General features: G+C 40.3%; 1 protein-coding gene across 1 annotated transcript in view; it reads right to left on the bottom strand.

The window, feature by feature from the left end:
• Positions 1–19,730, bottom strand: part of LOC147538095 (uncharacterized) — a 108,603-nt gene that overhangs the window by 20,799 nt on the left and 68,074 nt on the right. The gene's annotated exons all lie outside the window — the stretch shown is intronic.

Below are 19,730 nucleotides of genomic sequence, written 5' to 3'. Positions count from 1 at the left end.
TTCTCTCGTTAGATCCGCCACTTGATGTATGAGTATATCACAAATGGTGGGGTCGTCCACGCACCCCTCACCTATTCCTGCTTTCTTGGGGTCATAAGGCTGGTCCAGATTCAGCACGCCTTGTTCATTCAAGATGCTCTCCGGGCGCATCTGGTCGCTTGTTTGCAAAGTTAGGGTCTCAGGAGCGTAGGCGTCGCCGGGTGAGAAGAGCCTTCTCGCGAACGTCCTGAGTACTTCCTTTCTTTCCTCGGGCGCGGCAGTCTACCTGGATGTTTCGGCTTTGCAGAGGCTTTCCTCTAGTCGTTTTTCCTCCTCGTCTCTCCGGTAGTAATCGGCTCTGACTTGTTCTTGTTCAACAAGGAGTTCGTCTGAGTTGGGGAGCCTGCGAGGCATCTTGTGTGGAGTGCGTTCGCCCGAGGACATGTTGTCCTGAAGATCTTTAGGAAAAGTAGTTAGTTCTGGAAAAGTATTGAGTGAGGTTCGAGTTACCGAATCTGATGATTTGCTGGAGAGAGGCCCCCCTCCTTCTAACGCCAAATGCTGATGTCGAAAATTGGCTCTCTGTTAAATCAGCATGAAAAAGGGAGTTGATGCATGACAGCCTCCGTTATGATGGTATATTCTGTTTGGAGAGGAAAGGTTCCTCTGTTCAGCTCTGCTTTGCTCCACAACTCCAACTCCTTGCTCCTTGCTCCTTGTTCCTGTTCGTCTGTTCCCGAGGGGGGAAACCTGCATATGATTCAAAAACTTCTCCGACGCTCAAGATAGTCAGGGTGCTCTTTGCGGTAATAGAGTGAATATTGATCGATCCTTTTGGGGGGCGAGTTGTGAGAACTCTGAGTTTGAGATGATCTTTTCTGGAGTGAAGAGATCGTTTCCTGTGAAGGACGAAGTGGGGGGACTTTTATAGGCAAAGTTAGACCGACTGTGATTAGTGGAGGTGGTGAGGCGGTGGCCGTCAAGCCGTAAGGGAAGTTACCTCTTTTACATATCTAGGGTTTCTCTTCGAGTCTATCCCGGATCTTTGATAAGTGAAAGTTCCTAAGTTCAAGGATACTTTTTATATATCTTGTCGGGGTGATAGACTTTAGAGGAGAAGTTTCCTCTTATAGATACGTGGAGTCCAATCGGGCTTAAACACTTCAAGATGTGAGGCCGACTGAGATCTTTCTAGAAAGTCCAGGATTAAGTCATTAGGTCGCACATCGCTGATATCTCCCAAGCTCTAGGCGTAAGATATGGGTCGAACCTGTGGAGATCCCCCTAATTCCTTTTAAGATCCCAGGGCTGATCTATCCATGCCAGGGGCGTCTAGTGCAGAGCTGATTTCTTCCCGCCGACCTCCCAGCTAGGGGAACGTATGGTGGATCGTCAGGTGTTTAACTGTCCTGCTGCCTTAAGCCGAATCGTTCCAAGAGACTTAAGGTCTGATCTTGACTCTTCAGTCGTTAGTCAACGTATGAACATTTTATGCATCATCACTAACGATAGATTATAGTCGCCTCATCTACACCGTCCAGCACAGTCGGTCTAATTCGGCCTATAAAAGAGCATCACATAACCTTCATCAAGGTTAGCTGAGAAAGTTGAATAAATTTAATCGTTTCGCAAGGATCACTCAATACTCAATCTTTTAACTACAAAGAGAAATCTGACTGTGTTGAGCGTCGGAGAGGTTTCCGAACTCGTTACAGGGTTCCCCCCATGTTTCCAGGAGCAAGGTGCAAGAATCGAAGGAAGGAATATTGATCACCCAGACGGAATATCCATCACAGTAGACGTTGTCATGCATCAAGTCTCGATTATCTCACTAATAAACGGAAAGCCTTTTTTTGACATCAGCACCACCATTGGATGAATCAACTTCCGGAAAACTATTTAACAAATCTAAAAAGCTTTTGTTATTATAGTTTGGGTTAGGACTAGTTAGTGAAGTGAATAGAGATGAAGAGAGAAGATGGATATATAGGGGTTTGGACTAGCCATTGAAGTGAGTAAAGATGAAGAAAGAACATGGATTGGTAGACAGAAGATAGATTGATAGAAAGATAAAAGTATAGTTGATGAAGAGAGAGAGGGATGGAAGAAGATTGGGGTGGATCCCCTTAAATAGGGGATCCACCCCAATAGTGTCGTTGGGAGCTCCAAACGACCGTATTTTGGGGTTGGGAGCCCCCCAACACCATTGGGAGACCCCGATTGGAGAAAGCCCCTCGGGAATAGGTCTAGATGGTTTGTAGTCCCTCACCCAGTTTTTCACTCATACGTAGACCCTTTTGATCAGGTCTATACACTTTAGCGTGTAGTGCCAAACTTAACGACCTTATTGTGGTCTAAGTTTGGGATTGCATTTCTTCCGTGATAGTCTCACATGCACTATCATTGAATTACACAAATGTGAAACTATCGTTCACTGAAAACCTTGTGTTTTGGGTGGACTCTCAGATGTTTCGCTTGCTGGGTTACAGAAAGTCATGAAGGCTATTATACCCTTATACTAGTGTTTATAGCGGATAACGACATCTAATGTCTAACACTAGTATCCCCAAGATCATCATGCAAAACTAGTAATTAACTAATAGGAAGATAGTAGCTAGTTTACCTTAATCGCTATTTCCCTCGAGCTAGTTGAATAGATTAAAGACGACCAAGAGCTTCAAAAGTAGCTCCTATACTTGGGACACCGAACGGTGTATTTAATCTCCCTCCTTGAAAGCTCGCTAGCACTCTAATGGTGGTTTGATAATAAGAAGACCTTCTTCTTGCTTGACTAGAAGATAGCTTGGGAATTAGCTCACTTTCTCCTCTCTACTTGATGTGGTAGAGTAAGAAAGCTTAGAGAGAAGTTCCACACCTTATTCTTTGCCCTAAGAGAATTTATATATAACCCTAACGAGAATACACCTCCTCAAAGGTTTCCTAAAACACCCTTTAGAATAAGATTTAGGGAAATAGTCGAAAATAGCAATTAATGATATTTTCTGAATTCCCTAAGGAGGAGGTGTCCAAACACTACGAATTTTTCGTGCATACTACTGAGTATGTCATAAACTCACCCTCCAAAATTCAGCCCAATCCAGTCCCGGAAGTACCCTAACCGGTCTAGGCCCAAAACCCTTATTTCGGGCCTTTTTGCTATCTTTTGCCCAAATTCTATTTAGGCCTGTGAGATATGTTTATGGGACATTACCAATGTTATATCACACTCCCACTAGTCATATCATCCGATTAAATACCCATTCTTGATAATATCTAGTAATCTTTACTAGAGTTAAGGCTTTTAATTTCTTATGTAGAATTTGCAACGGGTACGGCTTAAACACTTTTAATCCTAATTTCCTTCCATGTCTGGAAGTTTGCTACGATGACTATTTTTACTACTTTCATCCTTTAGCCTTCTAGGATGTTTCAGTAGTGTTTCGGGTTTCAAATCCGAATTGGATGTCTAAATGCGTTCAACATGACTTGACTTTATATTTTCAAACATAAACGTCTCTCTCATGCGTGCTTGCTCATCGGTGTCTTTTCAAACTCTGATTTGGCAACGCTCTTTGTCATGAGTTTTGGGTCGAAATTCTTTTAGACTTTTCCGAGTCTTAGATTTTCTATTTCGGATCTCAAGCATCTCAGTGTACTGAGTCTCTCTAATCCTATCATCTTTTTTGATCTATGTTTATAGATCTTCAGATGCCGAAAATGGCATTTCATCCTTGTGTGTGGTCCTTTTATTGAGTCAGTGTGTTCACTGTTACACAACATCTTATGTCGTATTCAATCTTTTGTATGTACTCCGCATACGAACCCGGAAGGTTTGTTTCTCCCACTTACCTTCTTGAAACTCGTGATTTAAGATTTTTCTTCATTCCTCAAGAATCAAACTTCTTTGATTGCCTCTTTGAATCGAAGATTCTAACTCTTGCGTTCTTTTAATCCGTTGATGGATTTCTTAAGCATGCCTACGGACATAACTTGATTAGAAGAATCTTATTCTTTTTGTCTAGTTTCGGGAAACATGAATGTTTTCATCCTTCTCAGTCACCTACTTTGAAAAACCAATTTATGTCTTCTGTTGACTTAAATTATCAAGCTTCATGTCTTGACGAGATATGGATTCCATGATGATTTTGGCTTCTAGCCAAAATCTAGAGTCAGTTTCCGTTTCTGCGCGGGTCTTTTATTTCTTCAGAAATAACCTTTATTTTTTGAGTCTTTGAGATTTTACTTTTGACCTTTTAGGGCTTTTGAACAACAATTTGGAATTTTCTCAACTACTTTGAGGTATTCCTTTAGAGACACTTTCACTTGCTTTGAGAGTTCTCCTGCGAATGACATTCGCTTTTGTGCGGTGGGTTTATAAGATCATATCTTTAATCTTTCCTTTTTTGAGGAGCCACAGTTTGTTGCTCTTGGTCGAATTTAATCGTCTTGTACAAGTTTCATGATTGTTCTTCATGACTCTTCATGATTTTTCTCATGATCGAATTAAATCAACTTCTATTTTTCTCCCACTTATTCTTATAATAATTATTACTTTTCTCCCGGACTACTAGGTGTGCTAATTACTAGAAGAATACTATCATGAGCAACAAACACTTTGTTCTCTTGATTGGTTGTGGAAGAAACCCAAATTTCTTTCAAAAAGAAATTGCGTCAGATATTAGCTAGTTTTGTAACGCTTTTTACAAGTTTTCGCTTTAGACGGAATTTTGGTAGTTTTGTGGGAAGCTATGTCTAGACTAGTGGATTTTGGAGGATAGAGTTTGATTCGTGTTCTTCATCTTAATCCTTTTCGACACTCCAAATATGAATAGGTTAGAAGTACGTTTGAAGATCAATCTCTGTTTCTGACTCAAGACTTTCTTTCTTGTCAGTTGATTCATGTTTTGGTTATTTGAACCTATCTTGTAGGTGTTTAACCAAGTTTAGAATCCTTAGGTATAGATTGTTTAATTTAGCACTTTTAATAACATCTCAATTTAGAAATAAAGTTCTTTATTGATTCTCCATAATACTTAGTACGGAGATGATGTTAAAAACTAGAAAAACGCTTAATCTAGATTAGTGCATAAAGTAGACTTCGATCCCTTTCAGCATCCTTAGCAGTCGAGGCTTCTGCTCCCGCTTGGATCTTGTCTTCCTTAGCCAAATACTCAGTTCCCAGCTGCACCTGTACATTCACAATGATAGGGCAATTTTAAGTATCATATACCAAAGTTTGGGAATTTTATAGTATTTGAAAAGTTAACTGTTTATACCTAAATTGGAAGCCACTGTTCCATTCTTCTTTTCCTCCAAGAACTTAGGGCAGTTTCTTTTCCAGTGGCCCTTGCCATCACAATAGAAACATTTGGTGTCAAGAGGAGGACTTTTGTCTTTAGGTTTGGCAACCCGTTTGCCTTTTCCTTTTGACGCGGTTTTCTTCTTCTGTTTTCCACCTTTCTTGAACCCTTTGTCCTTTTGTACCATAAGAACGTCCTTCTTAGTCTCCACTATAGCGACGTCTTTTTCGGCTGTTAGAAGCATAGAATGAAGTTCCTCCAACGTTTTATCCCATCCATTCATGTTGTAGTTCATCTTAAACTGATTAAAACCACTATGGAGGGAGTGAAGGATAGTGTCGGTAGCCGTTTGTTGGCTATAAGGGAAACCTAGTTTAGCCAGCTTTCCCATGTGCCTGATCATTTGACGAACATGAGGCCCAACTGGTTTTCCCTTTTCAAGGTGCATGTCCATAATTGCTTTAGAGGTTTCAAACCTCTCCAATCTCGACTATTTCTGGAACATTTCCCGAAGTTGTTGCATCATGGAGTAAACATCCATGTCTATGAACTGCTTTTGTAGAGTCGGTTCCATGGTTGCTAGCATTAAGCAAGTTACAGGCTCTGCCTTTTTCCGCACACTCCTTTCTTCATCTATCTCTTCTTTAGTCGAAGTATCATCCAATACAGGAATTGGAGTTTCTAGTACATGTTGTTTGCCTTCCATCCTGAGAACTATTCCCTGGTTCATCTCCCAGTCGAGCAAGTTGTGCTCATTCAGCTTCTCCTTGTCGAGAAGTGAGCGGAAGTTGAAAATATCTTTTGTCATCTTTAAACTACATAAAAGAAATGGCAAAGTTTTAAAGTTATTGTTTTGAAAAACTTAGTTTTCCCACATTATTCAATAAAAATCGTCCTCGATTGAATAAGTGATTCCAAAACCCCAGTTCTTCGGAGTAAAGCGGACGAAGGCCCTACCCTTTGACTCCGTCGTTCCGGGTGAGTGAACTACTTCACTTATCATACCTTTTGACTCTTGGTTGATAGATTTCATTAATAAAAGACAAATCTATCCTTTTGCCTCGAGTATCCAAGACTCTCTTGCTGGTCTCGTTGAGTAGAACCATTTAGACGTGTAGGCCTCTTCTAGAGACCTACCCGCATTGTCCCAAGGTAGAGGAGGTACTCTGCGAAGGCCGACCTACCTTCCTCGAATAAGGGCGCAACGAGTGTCTTAATCTGGATAGGCGATTACTTAAGATTATAGTGAACTATTTAGCCTAACTAACATCCACGACATAAAGCATAAATAAGTAAGTAAATGCGCGCGAGAAAATAAATCAATTAGACGTGGATCCTAGTATGGCCCCTAACCTAGAAGATCTAATCTCCTTTGGTTTGCTTCTTGTTTCGCCTTTTGGTTCGTCTAGATTTCCATCTTTGAACCTCCATTGATTTCTCCCACTCGCCTTTGGATTCCTTCCTTGAGTTTCTTCAATAGACTCATAGACCCTAAACTCTAATTACAAGACTTTAACGATTCGTAGATCGTATAAACTTGAAATTGAAATTAATTACAAATATGCACCCATCCGTTCTTAAAACAAGAATATAAAAACAAATCTATGGCCATACTAGTTTCCCGCATTCACATCACATGCATTCATATAATATATTAAGGATAACAATTATATATGCATGATTATCTTGGGAGAAACTTTTGTCGACATCACATGTCACATTACGGACCTTAAGTCTAAATTCGAAGAATTGGACTAATGGTGCGTTCCGGTTTTATCTTTTATGATTTCTAAAATCAACTTCAAGAAAAACTCCGTTTCGGGTTTTGAAAGCCCGGGGTCAGTTTCGGAAAAAATATTGGTTCGATTCTTAATGATTTCTTAAATCAATTTAAAGAAAAACCGTTTTGGCCTTCTGGATGGCCAGGATTAATTTTGGAATTATTTGGTTGGAATCGGAAGAAAATTTGGCAAAAACTCCCACTCGAATGATGGTCCATTTTCGTGGTCCGAAAAGCCTCGAAAAAGCTCGGGACAACCCCTAGACAAGTCCCGGCCGAAGCCCATCAAAGGCCTCGGACAAGGTCCGGAGATAGCACGGCCCATAGGGCCGGCATGTCCTGGTCGAGGCTTATCAAGGCCTGGTCTCGTCCTGCCCGGAGCCAGGACGCTAGTCCATGTACCAGACGCGTCTGGTGCTGGACCGGACCAGCACTAGTTGTCTCGGACCTAGTCCGAGACACCCAGAACCTCCCAGACGCGTCTGGTCGAGAGTTCTGGACACGTCCTAGACGCGTCTAGTAGCAATCTGGTTTCAGCTGCTTTGGACGCGTCCAACAGCTTCTGTCCGGCCAGGGAGCTTCTTGGCCGGACACTAGGGTTTCCAAAACCCTAGTTTCCAAATTTTTTTTTTTTTTTTTTTTTTTTTTTTTGCAAATCTCTATTTGCTATTTTCCAAATTTTAAACTCTTTCTAAATTTTGAAATCCTTTTTAGAACACTTCTAAAATTTCTCAAAACTTTTAGAAACTTTTAAAATTTCCAAACTTTGTTTTTGGGAGTTTCTTAAAACTCAAAAACAATTCTTTTTAAAATACTTCTAAAATTCCAAATTTTTGTTTTTTGGGAGTTTCCTAAAACTCAAAAACAATTCTTTTAATCAACCAATTTTGGATCAAAATTCTAGGTTTTTAAAACCTTTTCAAGAACAATTTTGAAAACCAATACAAAATCAATTGAAATTCAATGTTTTGAAACACTTTCAATCATCAATTTTGATTTTTAATTTGAAAAACTAGTTGGATCATATTCATTGTAATCAAATTATGAGTTTGAAGTACTTTTAAAACACTTTTAAAATACTTTTATAAACTCAATCTACCAAGCATGTCAAATATCAATTAGTTCGATTCTTAGCAAAAACTAGTTAATTGCAAGAGGCTCTGATACCACTGAAGGGTATTATACCCTTATACTAGTGTTTACAGCGGATAAAGACATCTTATGTCTAACACTAGTATCCCTAAGATCACTATGCAAAACTAGTAATTAACTAATAGAAGATAGTAAATTACCTTAATCGCTATTTCCCTCGAGCTAGTTGAATAGATTAAAGAAGACCAAGAGCTTCAAACATAGCTCCTCTACTTCGGACTCCGAACGGTGTATTTAATCTCCCTCCTTGAAAGCTCGCTAGCACTCCAGTGGTGGTTTGATAATAAGAAGTTCTTCTTCTTGCTTGACAAGAAGATAGCTTGGGAATTAGCTCACTTTCTCCTCTCTACTTGATGTGGTAGAGTAAGAAAGCTTAGAGAGAAATTCCACACCTTATGCTCTGCCCTAAGAGTGTTTATATAGAAACCTAATGAGAAAATATCCCCCTCAAAGGTTTCCTAAAACACCCTTTAGAATAAGATTTAGGGAAATAGTCGAAAATAGTAATTAATGATATTTTCTCAATTCCCTAAGGAGGAGGTGTCCAAACACCACGAAATTTTGTGTGCCTATTACTGGGTTTGTCAGCAACTTACCCTCCAAAATTCAGCCCACTTTGAGTCCCGGAAGTACCCGAACCGGCCTAGTGTCACAGCCTTTTTCTCTCGATAGGCGTCGTGCGGCACTTGTGCGCGCTCTCGGTACAAGTCAGCCAACAAAGTAATATTCTAAACAACCAACGATACCTACAAAGGAAGGCAACAAGATTATATTGATGGATAATGAGAGCTTACAATGAAAGACAAGCATATGATTAAAGAAGCTTCCTAAAGGCTAGGGAAGCTTATGGCTCTTCGGTTGCCCACTATTTGGAAGGTAGGGGTCTGATGTGACACGAAAATGTCACATTTAAGGAGCCTAACATAGACTAATTAGTCCTTTTCGAGTGTTATCAATAACATTTTATGTGTTTTTCTTGTTTAGGTACCATATTTGGAATAAAAAACTTAATTCGGATAAAGGGAGCGAATTATCACTATCATTTCATGTACCCAAAACGAGAGAAAAAGACTTCAAACAAATCAAATGAGAAGAGGAATCAAAGACGTGTCCAACGGTGAAAACGGAAGTCCATTCCGAGTTCGGACGGGGAAGTTGTGAAAGAAAGAAGTCGAGGTTCGGTCTTAAAACAAAGATTCTATGAAGGCACCCCCCCTTGATTTCCAAGTGAAGATTAAAGCCTAAGTCTAAAACCCAAGAGCCTAGATACGAAGGAATAAAACCCAAGCGCAAAGAAGATGAAAGAAGGAAGAGATTTTGGAGGCACCCAATGGACTCAAGTTTGAGTCAAAGTCAAGGTTGACTAAGTCTAGGGTTTGAGTCAAATACACTATTCATCTTCTTCCTGATTCATCATAGAAGAGAGGAGAGAATACAAAACTTTTGGGGGGAGAGAGAAAAAAAGATTGGTGGCTAGGGTTTGAGTTCATCAAAGTTCTTGAGTTTTTAAAGCTTGAAGGTTTTGAGAGAGTTGAAAGAGAGAAGGAGGGGTGCCGGCCAACTTGGTCTGTTTTCAAGGAGTCTTTTGGCTATTCTTTTCTAGTATAAATAGCCTGCTTTTGATTTCATATTAGTTGCCTGCTCAAAGTATGTTTCTCCATAATGTCTGTGGTAAAGGGTGGACTTCTCCATAATGGTCGTGGTAACCCCATGTCCCATTTGGGTAGATTTCACAAGGAAGTAGGGTTACCAGTGTTGTCTTCAATTGGGTGGCTCAGGGCAAGGTGATGACAACAAGGGGGTTATTTTTCCCTTGGTTGTTGTCTTTGTCTTGGCTACTCTTCTGGAAAGGGGTGCTTGGTAACTTCTCAGTTTTCCTCCAACAGAATCGCGTTACTGCTCTTCAAGTCTTTCGCGTTCTTTGGTATTTTCCTTGCCCTGTCTATTCTTTTTGTGGATTTTTTTATCTCTTTTGTAATTTCGTCTATAATAGACTTAACTGAGCGATGAATAATATTATCTGTTATGGCTCTCCCCTTATCGTTTTGTTGTTTTCTAGATGTTAACCGCCTATTCGCGAAGAAGTGATGATTCGTCTTTAACACTTATTGCTCCGTTAATACTTTTCCGACCGAACCATCTGTTCGTTCCGTCTTTCCATGGCCTAGGCCTATAAATATGACCTGGATGGGCGAAAAATTTCACCTGTTTCCCTCATGGCCAGTTTGTCTATCTAGAGGCTTCTTGCTCGTGATAATCTTCGAATTAGTTTTCGCCTCACGCTTTTTACTGATGAATTGTACGTCCGTCAATATCATATTGTTGTCGAAGGCGAAGGTCCGATCAGGGTTTTTCGCTTCATCGGCCTGTCTGTCTTTGAGAATTTAGAGACAATTCTGTTTGGTGAGTGCATGTACTTAAACAAGGAACAGTTACTTGTCAAAGCCCTAATCTTACTAATGCAATACCCCGAACTTACTACCCATGCTCCATATGATCGCTTCCGCAAAAATAAAGAAGATTAGACTTATTATATCATACCCTAATCTTACTATTTCCCCCTGCAAAATAAAACCCAAATTAATGTAACTGCGTAAATCATAATGATTTTCGAGTCTAGATTCTACCCCTGATCATGGTTGTCGCTCTTAGGGTCGTTTTTCGTTGGTTTGACCTTAACTAATTTAGCTAAGACTTCTCCTGGTACCCCTGGTCGTTGCTTTCGCTACCAGGGCTGGTTTCGTTGTCTTTAGCACAACTAGTTTAGCTAGGACTTCTCCTTGGACCCTGGTCGTAGCTTAGTCTACTAGAGCTGGTTTCGTCGGCTTAAGCACGACTAGTTTAGCTAGGACTTCTCTTTGGACCTCTGGTCGTAGCTTGAGCTACCAGAGCTGGTTTGGTCCGCTTGAGCGCGACTAGTTTAGCTAGGACTTCTCCTTGGACCCCTGGTCGTCGCTACCAGGGCTAGTTTCGTCTGCTTCAGCATAGACTATTTTTCGTCGGGACTCCTCCCGTATCCCTGGTCGTAGTTTGGGCTACCAGGGCCGTTTTGTCTACTTTTGCATGACTAGTTTCGCAAGGACTTCTCCTTGTACCCCCGGCCACCTTTGCCAGCGTTGTAGGTTAACTAGGACTTCTCCTTACGTTCCTCAGTGGGGACCGCGTTTTACTCGAGTAAAGTTTCAGTTTAACTAGGGCTCCTCCTTTGGACCTTGGTGAAGGGTCAGTTTTACTCGAGTAAAGTACAGTTTAACTAGGACTCCTCCTGTTATAGTGTCGCCTTTTTGTTAAAATATTTTGTTTATTAATAAAATATGTAGCTTGTAGCGTTACTTCTCCTGCCTAACGACTTTATTCGCAAAATTAAAGTAAGCAAATCGATGGTAACTGTAAGAATTACTCAATCTCCAATTTTATTTCCAATACTTGTGATTTGATTACAAATGTGTATTTATACACTTTAGAGAGAGAAAGATAGAATTCTGTTATTATAACAGATTTGTAACAACCTAACTAGAATTAGTTATTAACTAACAATCTTCTTTAATCCTATTTCAGAATTGTGGCTGCCTTCAGACTTCATCAGATGGCTGCCTCCAGGATACATTGGGTGCCTTTAGTCTGCACAAGACTTTATTTATTTGGGTCTTCTCTTATTGACTTTGACCAGACAACTAGGGTTGAAGTATAAGGTTTTCTTAAAAACCTAATCTCATTTTCCCTTCTCTGCTTCTCTGAGAAACCCTAGCCGTACTTCATCTCTTCTTCATTTCTCTTATTGTTAACAACCCCCCTCAAACCGATGGTGAAGAGGAACAATGAACCATCAGTTTGTCCCTCAAACCAGAGAAAACCTCAAGAGATAAACCCTTAGTGAATATGTCGGCGATTTGGTCCTTGGTAGGAATGTATTGAATCGAAATCGAACCATCGGAGACAAGATCTCTGACATAGTGGTAATCGACTTCTATATGCTTCGTCCGAGCATGAAAAATGGGGTTCGAGGCTAGATGTTTCGCACTTATATTGTCACAGTGAAGCAGATAGGGTTTCTTCAAAGAGAATCGAAGCTCATCCATGAGGTAAGAAATCCATACTAGTTCTATTGCTGTAGTTGATAGCGATTTATATTCTGCTTCAGTCGATGATTTCGCAACCGTAGCCTGTTTCTTAGAACTCCATGAGATAAGACTAGATCCGAGAAATACACAAAACCCTCCTGTTGACTTTCTCGAATCTGGACATCCAGCCCAATCTGAGTCAGAATATGCAGAAAGCATGGATAAATCTCCTGATGATATCCTAATACCTGATCCTACAGAACCCTTTAAGTATCTTAATATTTTCTTGACAATAACCAAGTGTTTTTCTGTTAGTTTATGCATGAATTGGGCTGTGTAATTCACTGCAAATGAGATGTCTGGCCGAGTTAAGGTGAGGTACTGAAGAGCACCAACTAAGCTTCTGTATTCAGTAGGACTTGAAAGTTCAACACCATCTGAAATGGAGACTCTTTGGCCACTTGGGACAGGTAACTTTGATGGCTTGGAATCCAGTAAAGAGGCTTTCTGTAGTAGTTGCAGTGTATACTTCTTTTGAGTTAATATCATGCTTTTGTTGTTGTAATCAGAGGAGACCTCTATACCCAAAAAATAAGATAAAGACCCTAAGTCTTTCATTTTGAAAGCAACACTAAGATCAGTAATAAGTTGTGTGATCATAGAACTAGAGCTCCCTGTGAGGATTATATCATCTACATATAGTAGAAGAACTAACATGTTCATATTCGAATGAAACACAAACATGGAGTGATCTGTTTTGCTCTTCTTAAATCCATACTGAAAGAGAAAGGTAGCAAACCTATTGAACCAAGCCCTAGGAGCTTGTTTAAGACCATAGAGAGCCTTGTGTAAATGGCAGACATAATCCTCCTTTTCTTTGTCAATAAACCCTGGTGGTTGGATCATATAAAAATTTTCCTCTAAAACTCCATGAAGAAAGGCATTTGATACATCTAACTGCTTGATGTACCAAGATTTAGTGACTGCTATAGTAAGAATAAGCCTAATAGTACTTGCCTTCACTACAGGGTTGAAAGTTTCTGCAAAATCAACACCCTCTTGTTGATGAAAACCTTTGGCCACCAATCTTGCCTTGTACCTTTCAATGGTACCATCACTCTTTTGCTTTAACTTGTAGACCCACTTGCAACCCAACACATTCATCTTACTGTCATAGGGAACAAGAGACCAAGTCTTGTTCTGTTGTAGGGCTAAAAACTCATCATTCATAGCTTTGCACCACTCAATATTCTTTGCTGCCTCTTTATAAGTGTTTGGTTCAGTGGGTAAGTGCAAGATTGACAGATAGGCTACATTTAATGTGTGAGGTGAGGAAAAATGAGCCACAAAATCAGAGGGTAATTGTTTTGATTTGATTATACCATTCCTGCCTCTAGTGATGATTTGTTCAGTATGTAGTTGCCCTTGTGAGATAGTTGGTGTACTAGCTGAAGAGTTAGGTGTCCCTATCTCATGGGTAGGTAGCTCGCTAGAACCAGAATTAGCTGGTGGGCTAGGTACTATACTAGATGAACCTAATTCTTGGTTTGAGGGCTGTTCAGTAGTCAGAGGTGGTAATGGTAGTGAAATAAATGGCTCAATATTCTGATCACACCTAGATTGTTGCTTAGAGATGTTGGTAAATGGAAAATGACCTTCATCAAAAGTAACATGTCTGGAAATATATAGCCTTTTTGTGATAAAGTCATAGCACCTATAACCCTGGTGCTCATTACTATATCCCAAAAAGATACATTGAACACTCTTGGGACTAAGTTTATCCTTTCTAAGATCACCTAGATGAGGATAGCAAGCATACCCAAATATTCTAAGACTTGAATAATCAGGTGTCATATGAAAAAATGCTTCAAAAGGTGATAAACCATGAAATGTGGTTGTGGGTAGTCTGTTAATGATATAAACAGCAGTGTTGAAAGCATCAAACCACAAATATTTTGGTAAAGAACAATGGAAGGAGTGAGTATTACCCAATTCTGTGATATGTCTGTGTTTTCTTTCTGCTTTCCCATTTTGCTGTGGGGTATAAGGACATGAACTCCTGAAAATAATACCATTGGAGTCCAAAAAGGACCTGAATTCTCCCTTTTGTAGTTCAAGAGCACCATCAGATTAGAAATAGACAATCTTTACCTTGAGAAGGTTTTCATTTGTGGATTTGAAGTGTTGAAAACATTTTACACTATTAGATCTGACTTTCATAGCATAAATCCAGCTATATCTACTGAAATCATCTAAAAATAGGATGTAATACTTGGCACCATTTGGAGTGGTGGTAGGGGCTGGTCCCCAAATATCACAATGCACCAAATGTAAAGGAGTATTTGTGGTGCTGCTGGAGGTAGAGAAAGGTAAACATTTGCTTTTTCCTAATTCACATGACTTGCAAAAATTCTTAGTACTTGTTGTGGATAGCACTATTTTATGTTCCTTGCTTAATTGACTTAGAACACCATGATGAGAATGACCTAGCCTAGCATGCCAGGTATCATATGACAGTGCAGTCTGAGTTAGATGAGCTGACTCAGACTTATCTGAATAGAAGTTTTGTTGCACTTCAATAGGATAGAGATTGTTTTTTACTGGTCCCTCAGCTAAAATCCTTTTAGACCATATGTCTTTTATACTATATCCCCATGGCATAAACTCAACAGAGAGAGTTATCTTTTGTCAATTTTGAAATAGAAAGTAAGTTTCTTTTCAAATTTGGAACACATAGAACCTTATTTAAGTCAAAAACACATGTGGAAGTGGAGAGCTTAGAAGTACCTGTGCTCTCAATTGGTAGAAATTTACCACTTCCAACCATAACAGCCTCTGACCCTTTATAATTTTGAGGAGAAATAAGGTTCTGAGCAGCATAAGTCATATGACTACTTGCTCCTGTGTAAGCCAACCAAGCTTTGTCCTTAGAAATTGACAGATCTGACTGAGAATTTGCTACATAGCATGTATCTGAATGAGAGTCTAAGTCTAGATCAAAATTCTCACAATCTACAAAAATTTCTTCAGAGTTAGCACATTCTATTGCTGTGTGACACTCTTGGAATACATCTTCATCATCACTATGTCCATAATTGAACACCATAGCATTGTTGCATTCAAGAAGAGGTTCCTCCTCATAAGGAAAAGACATGGAATCTTTGAAATTTGGATCAATAAAATGATCTTGTGATGATAATTGCTCTTCAGTGTGATACCCAGTTTGAGATTTGTTTGGTTTGTATCTAAAGTAGCAGACCCCTGCTGAATGATCCCATCTCTTGCAAATGCCACAAGGAACAGAGGTAAAATCAAAGTCTTCGGCCCTATTATTCCTGTTTTGATTACTTTGTGACACAGTAGCAGAAGTATCCTTCTTATAGACCTGATTTCTATAAAATGTTGGTGAAGGCTTGCCCTTTGTGACCTGTTTCTGATTTACTTTGTTTATATAATAAACTTCATGAATAGAATCCTTAGTTGATAGCCATTGCTCATGTTGTATGAGTCTTGATTTCAATTGAGCTAGAGACAAGAGCTCATTATTAGCTCTTAAAGCAATAGTAAATTGATCATACTCAGATGGAAGTCCATGAATAGCTATTCTAACTAGTTCTGAATCAGAAACTTTATCCTGTACTGTCATTAAAGAATCTGAAATCTGTTTGATTTCTCTCAAATATTCAGTTATTGATGCATCTCCCTTCCTTAAATTTTGCAACTTTCTTCTTAATTGATCTTTCTTTGATTCTAATCCTTCATTATTAGTTAGATGAAGATACTCCCATATGGCTTTTGCAGATTGTAGACCATAAATGTCATAATAAATTGACTTAGAAAGAGTACTTTTAAGATAGGACATAACAAAACTTTCCCTTGATCTCCATTGTTGGAAATCAGGGTTTACCTGTTCAATTCCTTGTATGAATTTCAATTGAGGTGGTTCTTCAATTGAACCATTAACAAAACCTATGAGTTCATAAGTTTTTAACATTGTTTCCACTTGATCACGCCACATTAGATAGTTAGAATCATCTAACTTTTCAAAGATGAAGTTAGTAACAACAGAGATTGGTTGAAGAATATCTTGAATCGCGGAAGCCATTGATAAAAGCTAGTGATCTTTGACGAAAAAACAGTAAGTAACCTTTGATTTTGATATCTTGTTAACTATTTTGTAAATCAATCTTCTTCTTTATGAACTTTTGATTGATTTGTTCTTCATTTTGTTGATGTTTGATCTTGCGAGATGTTAAATTTTGTGATTGTTCTTTGAGATTGAGCAAAAAAAACCCTAAATGAGGATCCTAACACTAGACTGATACCATGTAAGAATTACTCAATCTCCAATTTTATTTCCAATACTTGTGATTTGATTACAAATGTGTATTTATACACTTTAGAGAGAGAAAGATAGAATTCTGTTATTATAACAGATTTGTAACAACCTAACTAGAATTAGTAATTAACAAACAATCTTCTTTAATCCTATTTCAGAATTGTGGCTGCCTTCAGACTTCATCAGATGGCTGCCTCCAAGATACATTGGGTGCCTTTAGTCTGCACAAGACATTATTTATTTGGGTCTTCTCTTATTGACTTTGACCAGACAACTAGGGTTGAAGTATATAAGGTTTTCTTAAAAACCTAATCTCATTTTCCCTTCTCTGCTTCTCTGAGAAACCCTAGCCGTACTTCATCTCTTCTTCATCTCTTCTTTATCTCTCTTATTGTTAACAGTAACCTACGTGGTCGTCGATTTTCAGTCCTGCATGTCTGTCGTAGGGTCTCCATAGAAAACTTTATCTCCTCCGACGGTGGCCGTGTTGCTGGTTTCTTTTTCGCAACCCTGAGCAGAGATCAGGTAGCACTCCCTGGCTATTTTTTTATTCCCTCTGACCGTTCCTTTGAGATTTGTTCCCGAGATTGGGAATTTCATCATGACGTGGTTTATAGAGATTATCGCCCCTGACTCTCTCAGGAAGTTCCTGCCCAGTATAATGTTGTAGGCGTGCATCTTGTCGACTATAGCGAAATTTAACATTATCGCTTTCTTTGTTTTTCCTTCTCCTATCAGTACATGTAGCTGATGATGCATAAAAATGTCCAGACGTTGACTAACGTCTGAAAAGCTAAGACCAGACCTGAAGTCTACTGGGTCAACCCGGCATAAAGCAGCAGGACCGGTGAGCCCCTGATGGTCCACCAAACATTCCCCTAACTGGGAGGTCGGCCAGAAGAAACCAGCTCTGCAAACGCCCTTGGCATGAACAGATCAGACCTGGGGTCTTCAAAGGAGTAAGGGGGGTCCACACTGATCCGGCCGATGTCTTATGCCCAGAATTGGGAAGGCAGCAGCGCTCGACGATCTACCAACATAATCCCGAATCTTCCAGAAGGATCTCAGACGGCTACGCATCTCGAAGTGTTTAAGCCCGCTTTGACTCCAAGTAACTGAAGGAGGAAAAATCTCCTCTAGGATCTATCACATCGGCAAGATATGTACGAAGGATCCTTGAACTTAGGAACTTCCACTTATCAAAGATCTGAGATAGACTCTAAGGGAAACCCTAGATACTCAAGAGAGGAAACTTTCTTATTGGTTTGACGGCAACCGCCTCACCACCGCCACTGATCATAGTCGGCCTAACATCGCCTTTAAAAGGCCCCCACATCGTCCTTCTCAAGACTAGATCTCTTTACCCAAAAAGATCACCCAAAACTCAGAGTTCCCATAACTCGCCCCCCAAAAGGATCAATCAATATTCATTCTTTTACTACAAAGAGCACTCTGACTGGCTTGAGCGTAGGAACGGTTTTCGAACCCTTTGCAGGTTTTCCCCCCTTGGGAGCATACGAACATGAACAAGAGCTAGGAACAAGGAACAAGAGCAGGGAGCAAGGTGTAGGAACATAGAGCAAGGAACAGAACAGGAAGCGGAGCAGTAAGCAGAGCAGGAAGCAGAACAGGAAGAGGAGGCCTTAAGCAGAACAACACTCAACTTAACAGAACAATCACACATAACAGAGGTTGTCATGCATCAACTCTCTATTTCATGCTGATCTAACAGAAATCCATTTTTTGACATCAGCAGTAGCGATGTTGTCCCATTGGTTTCGACCTGATTATCGCCAACCCCTGTTAAGCAAGACTTATATGATTTGAGATGATGAAGACTTACCCCGAGTTTTTGGAAACATGTTCGACTCATGACTTCAGTCAAGCTTCCTGTGTCGACTAGGATGCGCCCTACCCTCCAATTGGGTACTACCGCCGTTATCACCAGCGGGTCCGCGTGTGGGTTCATCACCCCCACTAGGTCATTGTCAGTGAAGACGATGGGCGGCGTCGCTATGCTGGGTTTGATAAACAGATGTGGTGCGTTTTTGGCTTCGTTGACATATCTACGTTGTTCTCCTTTGGTAGCTCCGCCGAGAGTCGACCCTCCTGAGATAGTATTGATGTTTCCCATGACCTCAGTTGGCTCATCAGAGCCTTTGGTGGCTTTCTTGATGGTCGGGCTTTGCTCGTTGGGATCAAACCCAATTTTTGCTCTGTTTAACAACGTTTTATTCTTCTATTCGTAAGGTCGTTGCTCCTTCCGAATGTATTTGTCTAGTTCACCTTTCCTTACCATTTCTTTGATGAGGTTCTTGAGATGTCGGCAATTGTCGGTTTTGTGACCGTAGCCTCGGTGAAAGGCGCACCACGCGGTCATGCTGAACCCGAACTCGTCTTGGTCGTCGTTGGGTCTGGGAAGTTCTGCATTTCCTTTCGCTACGAGTATCTGCAAGATTTCCTCCTTACCTTTTATCAACGGGGTATAGGTGGCAAAGTCAGATCTAAGTCTTCTGTTTCGTTCTCGTTCCCTGTGAGGCCTAACTTCCTCTCGTTCTTTCCTTCGGATTGTTTCGCTTTCTTACGGGATATTTGCCACCTCCTTCATCCGCTGGTAGTTTTCTTCTTTCTTGATGAGTTGTTGCACCCTCTTTATTAGATCTGCCAGGGTGTCTGGCTCTTTGCTAGAGATGTCCTTGATAACATCATCCTGCGGGAGGCCTCTCAATAGGGCGGCGAAAGCGACCTTGGGTTCCAGGTCGGGGACCTGCACCATGAGGTTGCGGAATCTCTGCCAATAAGTTGACAAGGTCTCTTTCTTTCCTTGGACTATGTTGAACAACTCGTCGGTCTTTCTTTTGATGGTGGTGCTTCCTCGAAAGGTGTCGTAGAAGACCAGGGCGAGTTGTCCGAAAGATTTGATTGGACCCGGGGCTAGTGCTTGATACCATGCTTGGGCTGGCCACTTTTGGATTGTAGCGAATACTGCGCACCATACGTTTTGATTGGTCGTGTACAGGTTCATTACTAAGGTGTAATTGTTGACAAACACCACCGGATCCTCCAAGCCGTGGTAATGATCTAGTGTTGGACACTTGAAGCTCTTTGGCTTCTCGGAT

Source organism: Eschscholzia californica, unplaced genomic scaffold (assembly GCF_041429995.1).
Source record: "Eschscholzia californica isolate CP2 unplaced genomic scaffold, dmEscCali1.0.p SCAF_5, whole genome shotgun sequence".
Lineage (NCBI taxonomy): Eukaryota > Viridiplantae > Streptophyta > Magnoliopsida > Ranunculales > Papaveraceae > Eschscholzia > Eschscholzia californica.
Note: the sequence above shows the minus strand (reverse complement) of the source record. Positions and strands in the feature narration are given on the sequence as shown.